The 14217-nt window shown below is 38.1% G+C and overlaps 1 long non-coding RNA gene across 2 annotated transcripts in view; it reads left to right on the top strand.

The window, feature by feature from the left end:
- LOC106504949 overlaps positions 1–14217 on the top strand; it is a 590151-nt gene that overhangs the window by 102896 nt on the left and 473038 nt on the right. For both annotated transcript variants that reach the window (XR_002335798.1, XR_002335799.1), the window contains exon 3: positions 10962–11054. This is a non-coding gene — a long non-coding RNA (uncharacterized LOC106504949). The remainder of the gene's footprint in view (positions 1–10961; positions 11055–14217) is intronic.

Below are 14217 nucleotides of genomic sequence, written 5' to 3'. Positions count from 1 at the left end.
CACATAAAACCGATCATCACAATCATATAACAGGACTGAGATATGAATCCAACTCTGTGTGATCTTAATTTCTCTGATCTGTTTTTTAAAAAAAAATTGTTCTAGACTGAGGGCAGAGCACCTTCTAAGCTTCTGGGGTGGGAATGTACTCAGGATAATCCAGGAATGAAAAGAAGGCACGTGTGTTTGAAGCACACAGATCCTGGGGAGGCAAGAAATAGAATAAGACTCCAGGGTTTGGTAGGCTTCTAACAGGGTCTCTGCCAAATACTAGCTGTGTGATCTTGGGAAAGTTGCCTAAATTTACTCTTATTCTCCTTTATAAAATGATTAATGAAGTGTGTTTCCTAAGGTTGAGTGACTAAATACATGTAAAGTGCTTGGAATAGTGCCTGGCACAGGTAAGGAATGTGTAAATGTTGGCCATTAATTTTAGTGGGCTTCGGGAGGGCTACAGTGGGGATTGTAAACTGGCTCTGCAGCACCATCTTTGCTTGAATTATTTATAGAACTTAATATATAAGAAAGGAAGAATTATAGTCAATAAGGCAGGGTTGCATAACTCAGTAAGTGGTACTGGGAACACTGGCCGGCTCTTAAACAAATAGACTCACCTTAAGTAGCATGTCAAAAGAATGCTATTTTGTGGCTCAGCGGAAGCAAATCTGACTAGCATCCATGAGGACTCCGGTTCGATCCCTGGCCTCGATAAGTGGGTTAAGGATCTGGCATTGATGCGGCTGTGGTGTAGGCCGGCAGCTATAACTCTGATTCGACCCCTAGCCTGGGAACTTCCATGAGCCGCCGATGCGGCCCTGAAAAAAATGGTAGAAAACCCATAAGCAAAAATTGACACATCATTGCAAATCAACTATACTTGAATAAACAAGCAAACACTCTCTCTCCCCACCAAAAAAGCTCCTGGGAGAGTTGAAAGAAACACCATAAAAAGGAAGAAAACATTAGGCAAATATTGGTGAGGTATGAAATTACAGATGAAATGATAATATGTCTAATTATTTAAAAGTTAAACTTTAGGAGTTCCCATCGTGGCTCTGTGGTTAATGGACCTGTCTAGGATCCATGAGGATTCGGGTTCGATCCCAGGTCTCACTCGGTGGGTTTGGGATCCAGCGTTGCTGTGAGCTGTGGTATAGGTCACAGACATGGTTCGGATCTCATGTTGCTGTGGCTGTGGTGTAGGCTGGCAGCTACAGCTCTGATTCGACCCTGTCTATGAGCTTCCATATGCAGCAAGTGCAGCCTTAAAAAGCAAAAAAAAAAAAAAAAAAAAGCAAAAAATTAAAACTTAAAAAAAACCCTCTGAACCATTATAATCAAAATTCAAGAGCAAATGTCAATCCTGTTTGCTATAAAGCTATCAGGTCTGATAGTCTAAAATACATAAAATAAATCAATACCCCAATATATAAATGGGTGGGTTATATAGACAAACATTCAAAAAAGTGAAAATATTGGCTGATAAATGTATGAAATTTCATTATAAAGCTAATGGAAATTATAATATAATTTGAGCGCATGTTTTTGCATAACAATTTAGTAAAAAATTAAAAAAGTCATTATGCCGATGGTATGGGAAGATAGGTACATATGTATCTTCAGTTTCTTTGTAGTATAAATTGGTACAGCTCTTCTAGTAAGCATTGTGGCAATAATATATATTAGAAAAATTTTAAATATTCCTTGCCTGGTAATTTCATTTCGTTTTCAAGAAGGAAATAATATCTAATTCTGATACAGAGTGATGTATAAAAATATTAACCACAGCATTATTATTCATAAAGAAACATTGTGAAGAATCTAAATGAACACCAATAGTGAAATGTTTATATCTGTCTGATTACTACACAGACATTTAAAATTATGTCTCACAGAGTTCCCATCCTGGCACAGGGGTAATGAACCTGACTAGTATTCATGAGGATGTGGGTTCGATCCCTCGCTTCTCTCAGTGTGCTAAGGATCTGGCATTGCTGTGGCTGGCGGCTACAGCTCTAATTCGACCTCTAGTCTGGGAACTTCCATATGCCTGCAGGTGTGATCCTAAAAACCAAAAAATAAAAAAGTAAAATAAAAAATAAAATAATAAAATATGTCTCAGAAATGGGTGGGAGAATTGAGGAGATATTGGCCAAAGGGTGCCAAATTTCAGTTATTCAAGCTGAGTAACTTCTGGAGATCTAATGTATAGCATGGTGACTATAGTTAATAATATTGTATTATGTACTTGAAAACATTTCAAATAGATTTTGTGTTCTTACCACATACACAAAAAACTGGTAACTATGTGAGGCGATGGATATGTTAATTAGCTTGACTGTGATAATCATTTTACAATGTATATATAAGCATCAGCTTGTACACCTTAAATGTATGTTATTTTCATTTGTCAGTTACATATCAATGAAGTTGGAAAAAATAAAATTGTATCTAGGAATAATTTTGAATATAAAGGAAGATTCTGTTGTTAAGTGAAAAATGAAAAGTAGAATGTCACTATATCTTCATCCACCCATAAAAAACTTTATATTCATAGAATAGTAACCAAATTTTTTTTCTTGTGGGTGGTAGAAATATGACATAATTAGGGAGTTCCCTTGTGGTGCAATGGGTTAAGGATCTGGCAGTTGGCACTGCAGTGGCATGGGTCGCTGCTGTGGTGCAAATTTGATCCCTGGCCCAGGAACCTCCACATGCTACAAGAACAGCCAAAAACAAAACAAACAAACAAACAAAATCTATTATTTTACTAAAAGTGGTGTATAGGAAGTGAGTGTCAATGTTACCCAGGCTGTGCTCAGGCTATGTAGAGTGGCTTCTAGCCAGTTCTCAGATGCTTAATGCATTCTTTTATCTCTGTTGTTATATCATCTTTTCAACCAGGGAATGTTCCCTCCATTGTCTGTTTCCCAATTTCCAATATCATCCTTCTAAGCTCAAGAATTATTTCTTTTGTAAAATAGTGCCTGACATTTTCCCTCTTTTCCTCCTCAAAATCTGGGAACATCCTTACTAGTGGTGCACTTGGTATATAGGTGAAGGTGCCCTTAAAGTCTGGAGACACTGTCAATATACACAAACATTTCTCAATAATATTTTCTAACATATATAAAATAATATCTGTTTCCAGACCATTTCTGTTTCGAGGCCATGCTTTATATTAAAATATTTACTATACTCTGTTGTAATTGTTAGGTTGTTCTTTTCACACTGTGGCCTTTTGAAGGTGGTTCCTTTGTTTTACACATCTCTGTGCTGGAGACCACCTTTTCTAGCATCTAAGACCAAGTGGGTCCTCAGTAAATATTGAATGAATGAATTAATCATCCAATTGGCCTAAAATGTATTTTTTTAAACAAAATGGTGTTTGCTGTTTCTATTGTTTTTTAAAGTATTTTAGAAATAGCCTTTGAAACATTCTAATCATCCCTTTTTACTCTGTGGTGTCTAATCTTTTTGATGTTTCACTTTAGTGTGGGCTGTTTTGGTTGAACCTCTCATCTCTTTTTGGTCTCTTATTCCTGTCTAGACATGTGAACAGCAAACATAATTGAACACATCATTTCAGCTTTGGGTATGCTGCTCTTCTGTATAAAGGTTTAACTTATGACCTTTTGTAATGATGCTCAACATATGTGAATTCTTTTTTTTTTTTTTTTTTTTTGTCTTTTTACTTTTTCTAGGGCTGCTCCTGTGGCATATGGAGGTTCCCAGGCTAGGGGTCTAAAGATGCTACAGCCACCGGCCTATGCCAGAGCCACAGCAATGCGAGATCCGAGCTAGTCTTCAACCTACACCACAGCTCACGGCAACGCTGGATCCTTAACCCACTGAGCAAGGCCAGGGATCGAACCTGCAAGTTCATGGTTCCTAGTCGGATTTGTTAACCACTGAGCCATGATGGGAACTCCTCAACATATGCGAATTTAAGTAACATAATGGCCTGCTCCCTGCGTTCAAGGAACATTGTAAATCATGTCTATTTATGATGGGATTTATGAAGCTAGGTTATACATTTTGGACAACACTTTTAATCTTCCAGATTTTCTTTCAACCTTTGTGGTAATTGCCATCTACTGCCATGTAGTTAGCAATTCAGTCTGGAACTTTGTGTGTTATCCTGAAAATAGTTTTGAGGAATATTTAAAGAGGGATCTTAAAAAAAATTGTTTTGAATGTATGTCCTGTGATCTCTAATATCATGTGGGTATTTTTTCACCCATTCTCTACTTATATCTCCATCTCAGTCCTGGTAATGTGTTTTAAGATTTTGAGTCATGTTGTGGTTGATTGCTATATTATTATGATTTGGTTTGCTGCTTTTGGACTTCCTGTCCAATACAATTATGTGATTTAATAATATTGCAAACCCTATTGAAAATTGATATTTTTATATTCATTCTGATATCTAATCCAAGACAACAAAATATAGCTAGTTTCTTTCAAGACATTTTCTTGTTTGCACAGTTATCTTCTAGGGGGAAATTTTTTTGCAGTTAGTATTTAACTGTCATGATTTTAGTTATTTCTGAAACTAAGGAAGTACTTAGTAGGGTGTACCATGTTTGAGAAAACTTATTTTTATGCAAGTAGCTAACAAATGAGTAGATCAGCATACCTTCATTTGGACACTGAATTTTTCACCAGAAAACACTGGGTATTTATTTAGATTTCATGGAACTTACAGTTGAAAAAATAAATTCACACACCTATGTTGTTCCAAATATATGTAAAGTTTCCTAATAACTGTATTGAGGACTGTTTTTTTTAAATTCAAATTAAATGAATTAAATTAACTACAACTTAAAATAATTAGAATTAAATGTAACTTTAGAGTAATTAAAATGAATTAAAATTAAGCATTGGGCTCTCAGTTACACAGCCATAGTTCAGTATCTCACACATGGCTGGTAACTACAGTATTGAACAATATAGGTTTGGATGGTTTGCTATAATTCTGTACAACTTCTTATATTGGTTTCCTAGCAAGATTTTTAACTTCTGTAATACTTTTTAAAAAACCTATTTGGTATGTAATATCACCTTTCCTTTCAAGTAATTTCAAGTCAGAATGATCACACTCTGGTTCAAGCAGCGTTATGTTCTTTGCCTTTATAGTTTCAGGGTCCTTCAAGTCACTGTCTGAAAATGCATTCATAGAACTGGCATCTACCATCAATTGCCCATGAAACTGTACTTCTGCCAGGGAATGACATTTTCATCTACTGACTAGATGACTAGTTATGCTCCCAATTTGGGTGTGTGCATGCTTGCATTATTTGCTTATATATTCTGGTGTCAATTGCATATTCAGAATTTGCCGGAAGAATTTAAAAGGCCAGTGTTTTGTAGATGGGATTTCTCAAGCCTTCAGGCTTCTTGATACATTTTCTTATAATGAATGCTCATGTACTGATGGAGATTTAGAGTGGACTTTACTTTGTATGTTTGTATCATTATCCTGAAATGAGTCCAGTCTACCTGTCATGCTCATTGTTGACTGAGGGAGCACATGTATGTCTGTGTGTGTGTGTTTTAAACTTTGTACTTTCTTTAAATTAAAACGATTTCCTTTGATCTAGGAGATTCTAGGTGTTTGTATGATTAAAATCTCCGTGTGATTATATTCTAGAAAAATCATTTTAAAGCCTTATAGACTGTAAAAATACTATGTTTAGATTGATTAGTCATTCATTTATTCTTTCATTTATCATACATTTATGGGGTACCTACTGTGTTTAAAGTAATGCATTCTCTAAAGGAGAATTCATGACCTCTCCTTGCAAGTAACTGGTATTTTTACCTATGTATTCAGTTTGTCTGTTCAAATATTAGCTAGAGGAGTCATAGCACTAGGATTGTTGACCATCTGGGCCAGAAAAATCTGTCTGCTCTTGTCAGAATATAAAGTGATGTGAAAACACACAAAAAAGAAAACAGTTTATTGCTCTGTCACAAAATTATTGACTGTTCATGGACAAATCACTTAACCTTTCTCAGTTTCCCCATCTATAAGGGTTATGATAAATGTCCTATTCACCACACTAGCCAATTTTAAGGGTCAATTGTAAGGATCAAACGAACCTTGCCTATGACTGAGTGGTTTATGTTAGGATGAAGAAAACCTGGTACCTGCACTCGAGGTTGAATAGAAGGGTCTGTCATAGATTGGGTGATTAAATCTGCAGCAGCTGTCACAGGCTGGCCAAAAGGTGGGAAAAGAGGAAACCAATAGAAGAATAAGCTTTGTGCAGCATTAAAGGGAAAATAACCAGAGTTTTGCATGTTCTGTGCTCCTGTGCTTCTCCTGACTTTAGTGAGCTTCAAAGAGTAGCTTGGCTTTTGTTTCCTGGGCTTTCCAGAAAGCAGATCTTGAGGCAAAAGCTCAAGTTTGAGTGCCTTGTTGGGGAACATTATCCCAGGGAGTAGAAGTAGGAGATAGAGGGTCAGCAAAGCAGGAAGGAAGATGCATAATAAAATTTGTCACTGCTGTGGCTGGCTGTTGCCAACCCATGGGCCCATTGGAAAAGACCCGTGACCTTATCTGTCAGCTCTCATCTTCTAGTGGTTGAAGGTTACCCCTTGAGTTTTTCAATTCCTACATTTCATGGATGGATGCTGAGCAGGTCCTGGGCTGTCCTATGCCTCAGCTCAGCGCTACTCAAAGTGTGATCTGTGGGTAGAAACTGTCATTAGTCCATGATAAGTACAGAAGTTGAAAGTAAGTGTTTAGAAAGTTTTATAGCATTTTGGCTGAGTAATTTTATGTCTTTTGAATTTAATATCAAAAAAATTGTGCTTGTCTTTTTGTATGCTTTTGTTCTTTTCAATTCACTTTTATAGCAATTCTTTTTTTTTTTTTTAAATTTTACAAAGTGTCAGTCAGCAGTGGATTGGAGAAAAGAAATAACCCTTCACCAAAGATAGCTTGAAAATGACTGCCTTGGTGTAAACAGAGAATGCCTGTGTAGGAGGCTAGAGGTGCACAGTGTAGGCAAATGATACCAGCTTTTTCTGGTGAAGTTAGATGCCATGCAGAGTTGGTCAGTGAAGACGTGGCTGGAACAAATGGTCAAAATCCCCAAAGAAGAGTGAAGCTTGGAAGATCTGGGGAGACACTAAGCAGTGTTGATTCTCTGATTTATCAAGATGATTTAAAACAGTAGTTCTCAAACTTTTTAGCCTCAGGATACCTCTGGAGTTTCAAAATTATTGAGGATGCCATAGAGCTTCTATTTATGTGCATTATTACTTACTAATATCATCATATTAGAAATAAAATTGAGGAGTTCCTATTGTTAAAAACCTGACATAATGTCCATGAGGATGTGGGTTCGATCCCTGGCCTTGCTCAGGGGGTTAAGGATCAGGTACTACACTGTGGCGTTGGTCAAAGATGCAGCTTGGATCTGGTGTTGCTGTGACTGTGGTGTAGGCCTGCAACAGCACCAGTTGGACTCCTATCCCAGGAACTTCCATATGCTGCAAATGAGGCTATAAAAAGAAAGAAAATAAATAAAATTGAGAAAAAATTTTAAAAATTATGGATAAATTTACTTAAAATAACTATAATAAACCCACTACATATTTACATGCATTAAACAATTTTAATGATTATGTTATCATCTGAAATATAATATCTAGTGATCATATTTTCTAAAACAAAAATTAGTGGGAAGGCAGGCAACATTTTGTATTTTATCAGATCTCTTTAATATTTGGCTTAGTTGAAGCCAGCTGAGTTCCTATGTTTGCTTTTGAATTCATGTGTTGTGAAAAGTGGATCCTGTATATTATCTTGTCAAAGAAAAAATAATCAGTTGATCTAAGAAAGAAATGAAAAATTTTATTGGAGCCAAATTTGGAGATTATAACCCAGGAAGAACATCTCAGAAAACTCCAAGAACTGTTCTGTCCATTAGAAATCAAGGTACAGTTATGTAAGTTTTTTGAGGCTGAGAGCTGTGTTATTGAGAATTTACATAATCCAGATCCAAGTGCCATGTGAATTCTTATGGGATCAAGAATGTTATCTTTAAGTAGTTATCTTGGTGGTGGCTAGGAAAATGTTGCTTTTTTTGGTTGAGCAGGTGTCTTTGCTGATAGGGAAGGTTTGGTTGATGTATATTGCACATATACAATGCCCAGTAGAGCAGGAGAGAGGAAGCCAAAGGGCACAGATTTTCTTGTTTATATTTTTCCTGTTTGCCATAAAATGTGAATTCCATTTCACACACCTAATAGACAATTATTAAACATTTGCTGCTGCGAGTACCTATGATAAGTATTGATGCTAGAGGCCTGAATAGGAACCCATTCTCCTCTATTTGGACTTTAAAGTTTAGAGGGAAAAGTAGATGAAAAACTAAGACATGACAAAAATATGATAAGATATGGTGTGGAAAATGTTCTGCTCAAGGCAACATTCTGAGGGACTTGCTGGGAGTAGCCCTTTATTTCTGGCAAGAACTGGGTGTGATGCATGGCAGATTCTGTCCTACCTTATTATATTTATACTTAAATTTTTAGTAGATAGAAGGGTTGAAATTTTGGTGGGGAATTAGAAGCAGTCACATTTTAGTAGCCCACAGCTGGTGATGTGAGCTACAAAGGGGAAGAATTTAAGAAACAAAAAAGGGGAGTTTCCACTGTGGGGCAAGGATTACGAATCCAGCTGTGTGACTCAGGTCACTCTGAAGGTGTGGATTTGATTCCTTGCCCCAGTGTAGAAGGTTAAATGATCCGGCATCGCCACAACTGCAGTGTATTTCGTCTGCATCTCAGTGTCAGTTGCATCTGCATCTCAGATTCAGTCCCTGGCTCAGGAACTTCCATATGCTGTGGGTGTGGCCATAAAAGGGGGGGGGTTAAAAAAAGTTCTGGAAAGAAATGCTGAGGAAGATAGTAGAGTAGGGGATAAAGTCAAAGCTTAAAGAAAAGATAACTAGAGAATTATCACATAAAGAAAATACCGGAGATGGCCTGGACTTGAGGATAAGGACATTAAAAAAGACTTTTAAGAGGCTACAGGGATTTTAAAAACTAGGACAAGACAGATGTCATGTATAATTTATTACCTAGAAAACTGTTAGTTAGAATGGATGTAAAATTGCTGGGTAGGAGAGTCAGGTGTGGAAAAAAGGTGCCCCAGCAAAAGTTAATGTGCTAAAGCAATATGCTTTCAAAGTCAGTTAGTCAAGATTATTGAGAATGATGGGACAGCTGTAGTTAGAATTTATAGGCTTGTAATACAAAAGAAGAGAAAAGGAGAGTCAAAACTTTTTCTTATAGCAAAAATGTTGAGGTTTATAAATGTTTGAAAGAATAGAGGTGATTTGGCCTGCAGGTTAAAACATATTTTTTAGAAAAGAAGAAAGGACAGAAGGCAAAAAGAAAACAGTGACCATCGGAGACTCTTACTGTAACCAAGCAGGATCCTATGGGGTTCCCCCTACCCCCACCCCTACTTCTGAGCCTGGTCTTCTGGCTGCCTCTTGTTTGTAAAAAGGCTTTATTTAGTCTCCTAGACCTTCCCTGAGAGCAGATTCAAACACTAACCAGGAAAGTGAGAGAACACAGAAACAAAGGAAGAGCAGGCCCAACATTACCTTTTTCATGATTTTAGCTTGAAGGAATCCCTGAGTTTATGACTGCAAACTGGTGGGACAATGGTCTGTGGCTTCAACCAGATGGCCCCAAGCAGGATTAAGATTGATGACACTGGGAGGAGCAATTAAGTCTCTAAATAAATAATGACATGCCCCAGCCATTGTTCGAGCTCTCTCCTAGAAAGAAGTTGAGGGATCACAAGACCATGACTTTACTGGTTTGCTTTGTAGGAAAACGCAGATCAATCGCAGACACCAGTGACAGAAGGAGTCACAAGATAGGGAGGGAAACTCTGCAACTGAGGTCTTATCAGGAAGCTGAAACCACAAAGACGCCTCTCCCCTTTACCTTTTTTGTGTTTAAAAACCTTGTACCCTAGCCAGCCAGAATGATGGATCTGAGATGAGTCTAGGTCTCCCTTCTTCAAGGTTAGCGCCTCCTCAACTAATAAACATTCCTCTGCTCCAAACTCTGACATTTTGATTGATTTGGTCACACCGTGCATTGGGCACATGAACTTGGGTCTGACAGCATTAACTTTGAAAGTTATTTTTACTTAAGAAACTGTACTGTCTTAAAAAAAACTCCAGAAATGGATTTTAAATGTTTTCATTATAAAGTAATATATTCTCATTGCTAAACATTTGGGTAATGTAGGAAAATCAACCATAATGCCATCATTCCATTTAATTTTAACACAATATATTTTTTCCATTTTTTTTTTCTTAAAGAGCACACTTTTTTTTGACTTCAGGAAGATGTTGATAAAACCATCTAATTAGGTTTTAATTGATCACAGGGCAACTTTATGAATACAAATATTTTGTAAAATATTTCTGTAAACAAAAGCTATGAGGGTCAATTGGAACTATATTTAAGTGGTTTTTCACAACGTAACCCTATTTGTGTAAAGCTTTATAGAGTTCATGGAGTTCCCGTCATGGCTCAGTGGAAATGAAACCATGAGGATGCAGGTTCAACCCTTGGCCTTGCTCAGTGGGTCGGGGATCCAGTGTGGCTGTGAGCTGTGGTATAGGTCAAAGATGTGGCTTGGATCCCATGTAGCTGTGTTGTAGGCTGGCAGCTGTAGCTTTGATTTGACCCCTAGCCTGGGAACTCCATATGCCATGGGTGCTGCCCTAAAAAGACAAAAAAAAAAAAGACAAAAAAGAAACCATTTCAGGTGCTGAATTGTGAGCAAGTTTAGCTTAGTATAGCAAGAAAAAAGAAATTATCGTGTTGGTTCTGGTAGTGTCGTAGTCCTTGGGGCTGCTATAACAAAATGGCACAGACTAGGGAGCTTAAAAACAACATGTGTTTCTTTCTCACAGTGCTGGAGGTTGAATTGTCCAAGACCAAGGTCCAGCATGATTGCGAGGAGCCCTGGCTCACAGATTTCTTGTGTCCTTACGTGGTGGCAGGAGGTAAGGGAGCTCTCTGCGTCTCTTTTATGGGGTAGTAATTTCATTTATGAGGGCTCTGCCCTCAAGACCCAATCGTCTCTCAAAGGCCCCATGTGCCAAGACCGCAAGGCGCATGCAGGGCTCAACATATGAATGGGAGTGGGGGGCACAAATGCTCTGACCATAGCAGGTAGTACGTGTGGTGCACTTTTAATGTCTCGCATTTCTTTCAGCTGAGTTCATGGATACTTTATGGAAAATCAATAATGGATTTATATGTTATCCTTTTATCCTCTCTTCATAATCCTGTTTGATAATAGCTTTTAGATCTATGCTTCCAGAGAAAGAAAGGACAGATCAAAAGTTCATCAACTCTCTGATTCTCATATAAAGAACTGACTCCAGTTGGGATGGGAATCATCTCTAAGCTTTGATCTCTTATTTTAAGAGATCTTTTTATTTTAAAATAGTCATGTGCTCATCTCTCCACCCTCTGCATGGTTCTTTTCCCTGAAGAGAACTAGATTCATGTAATCCTATCCTGTATATGCTTTTTAATGTTTGTCTTTTTAAAGGATAGCTCCCCTTAAGCAGAAGTTTAATTTTTTTCCTGAATTCTCATTTTAATTTCTAGTCATAACGCATATTGTAAAACCTGAATTCAGTGTGAAAGGACTTAGAATGTGTGACACTACTAGACCTCTTATAATCTATGCATTTTATTTTGAATCTACGATATTTAACACAGGGTCTGGATGTGGCAGGCACATCATCAATTATTTATTGAATGGATAAGAGTTGTGGTTTTCTCTCGCGAGAAATACTATTCCCAAATAAATGTCAAATGAATTTTGTAGAATTTTCCCTTTGAGCATGAATTCTGGATTATGTCTCTGACCTTGTTTCAGCCTAATTTTCTCAAACCCTAGTTTGCATTAGAATCACCTGGTGAGCTTGTTGACTCAGCCTCATTCACTAGGAAGGGTCTAGCTGTTCACATTTTTAGCAAGTGCTTGAAGTGTTTGTATAGAAGGTGGTCATTGCACCACACTTTGTAAAATACTATTAAAGGGGTAGGTTCTGGAAGACTTGGGCAGAACCAACTTGGATCTGTGTTTGTTTTAATTTGGTTAACTTTAGGCCAACATTCCAGGTGGCTGGTTTTAGGAAAGGGTCTTAGAATGGCCCTTCTTATTTTTTTTCAATTTTTATTAGTTTTGTTGATTTACAGTGTTGAGTCAATTTCTGCTGTACAGCATAATGACCCCAGTCAAATGTATATGTGTATATATATATTTTTCATTCTTTTCTCATATTTTTTCCCATCATGTTCTATCTCAAGAGACTGGATATAGTTCCCTGTGCTGTTCAGAAGGACCTCATTGCTTATCCATTCTAAATGTAATAGTTTGCATCTACCAACCCCAAACTCCCCGTCCATCCCCCTTGGCAACCACAAGTCTGTTCTCTATGTCTGTGAGTCTCTTTCTATTCTGTAGATAGGTTCATCTGTGCCATATTTTAGATTCCACATATAAGTGACATCATAGGTTATTTGTTTCCCTTTCTGTAGGGTGGTCTTGAGATCATCTGTCTAGAATGAGTTCTAAAGACAGTCTTGTCTCAGTTGCACAAGCAGAAATGAACAGCCTGTCATATTATTATTAAATCTTCATGACATCAAACAATGTGATTAAACAGTTGACCTTTGTTTTAAAAATAAAACTCCTTAGCAAAACTTCATTATCATGTCCTCATAGAGGAGGGACTAGCTAATGACTTAAAAGAAACTGGCTGGCTGGCTAAGAAGACTGACATGTCTTTGACAGTTCAATGCTCCTTCCATAAAAATCTGTGATTTTTCACCTTGTGGTCACTGCTGGACTCAGTGTCAACATTTCACTAAGGAAGTGGGGATCTTCATGGTTGCATTTGCTTCCTGTGCTCTCCACGACTTCCTGATCCTAGTTCCTAGGTACTTTCTATCCCAAGTGGCTGATAAGGCAGCCTCCCTTCTGTGTCAGCCTGCCACTGGATAGTGTTGAGAGGTACGCACCTGGAAGGGTATGAGGGTAAGAAGTCTGGCTGCTGAATTGCCACCTGTAGCATATATCACTTTGCCACTGAGTTATTCAAATCTCACCTGTGACTTTTGCATTAAGACAGAAAAGATTACAGAGGATCTAAAAAATGGTAATATTGGTTAAGCCTTGGCATAGAAATCTATTCTTTCACATGCAACTGCAATAATAAAAATTCAAACCTTGATTAATTCCTCAAACAACCAACCAAACTGACTCCCCGGTAACCAACCTTTCAAATGGAACAGTATTTATAAGTATGGAGAAAATGATTACCGTATACATGAGAGTTTTGAATTATTCTTATAATCTGGGGACCTAAACATGTTAATGAGCCTAGCTGTACTCCTGTTAACTGGCTGTCAAGTTCTGTGATGGAGTTGGTGGAGGACAGAGGGGCTTGTGTCCCTCCTTTCATGTGGAAGGTCACCCCTGGCCTGTCTCCACAGACAGACACAGGTACATAACCCCTGGCCTGTTTCCACATCTCCATTCCCAACTTCCTCTCATGGAGTGCCTTTTTTTTTTTTTGTGAATGTGGGAGCAGAAATTGGCATATATATCTCTGTCTCTTCCTTTTTTTCTTCTTGAAGGGCCAGCGGCTAGTGAAACTGCATATTCTGGGTCAGCCTCTCTATGCTATGAGTTTTCAGGGGCTTCTTTCTGTAAATGAGATCTGTGATTAGGTCGTGCTGCCTGTGTCTGGATGTCCCAGCTCTGGGGGGCATACTGAAAAACCCAATGCTGATGAACATCTTGGTCAGGTCCTCTGACTGGAGCACACGAAGATGTGCTCCCCAGAGCTCCTTTGAGAAAGGATTCTCTGTTCAGCTGTGAAGAGGGTGATGGGCAGAGTGCCCCCAACTGCCTGTTTTTTCAGTGTCTGCCTCAGCTGCGTGGAGCCAGACAGCTTGCTCACTGCCATGCTCTTCCCAGGGCAGCCTGCAATTGATGATGAGCTAAGAGGTGGTTTAAAGGCCCAGATCTTTCAGCCCCACTCTGGGATGATCCTCACAGGCAATGTTCACTTAGTTAATGCATCTTTTTTTTTTTTAATTCTTTATGGCTGCATCCATGGTGTATGGAAATTCCCGGGCTAGGTG

Source organism: Sus scrofa, chromosome 9 (assembly GCF_000003025.6).
Source record: "Sus scrofa isolate TJ Tabasco breed Duroc chromosome 9, Sscrofa11.1, whole genome shotgun sequence".
Taxonomy (NCBI): Eukaryota; Metazoa; Chordata; class Mammalia; order Artiodactyla; family Suidae; genus Sus; species Sus scrofa.
The sequence above is the reverse complement of the archived record's forward strand: the minus strand, read 5'-3'. Positions and strand labels throughout refer to the sequence as shown.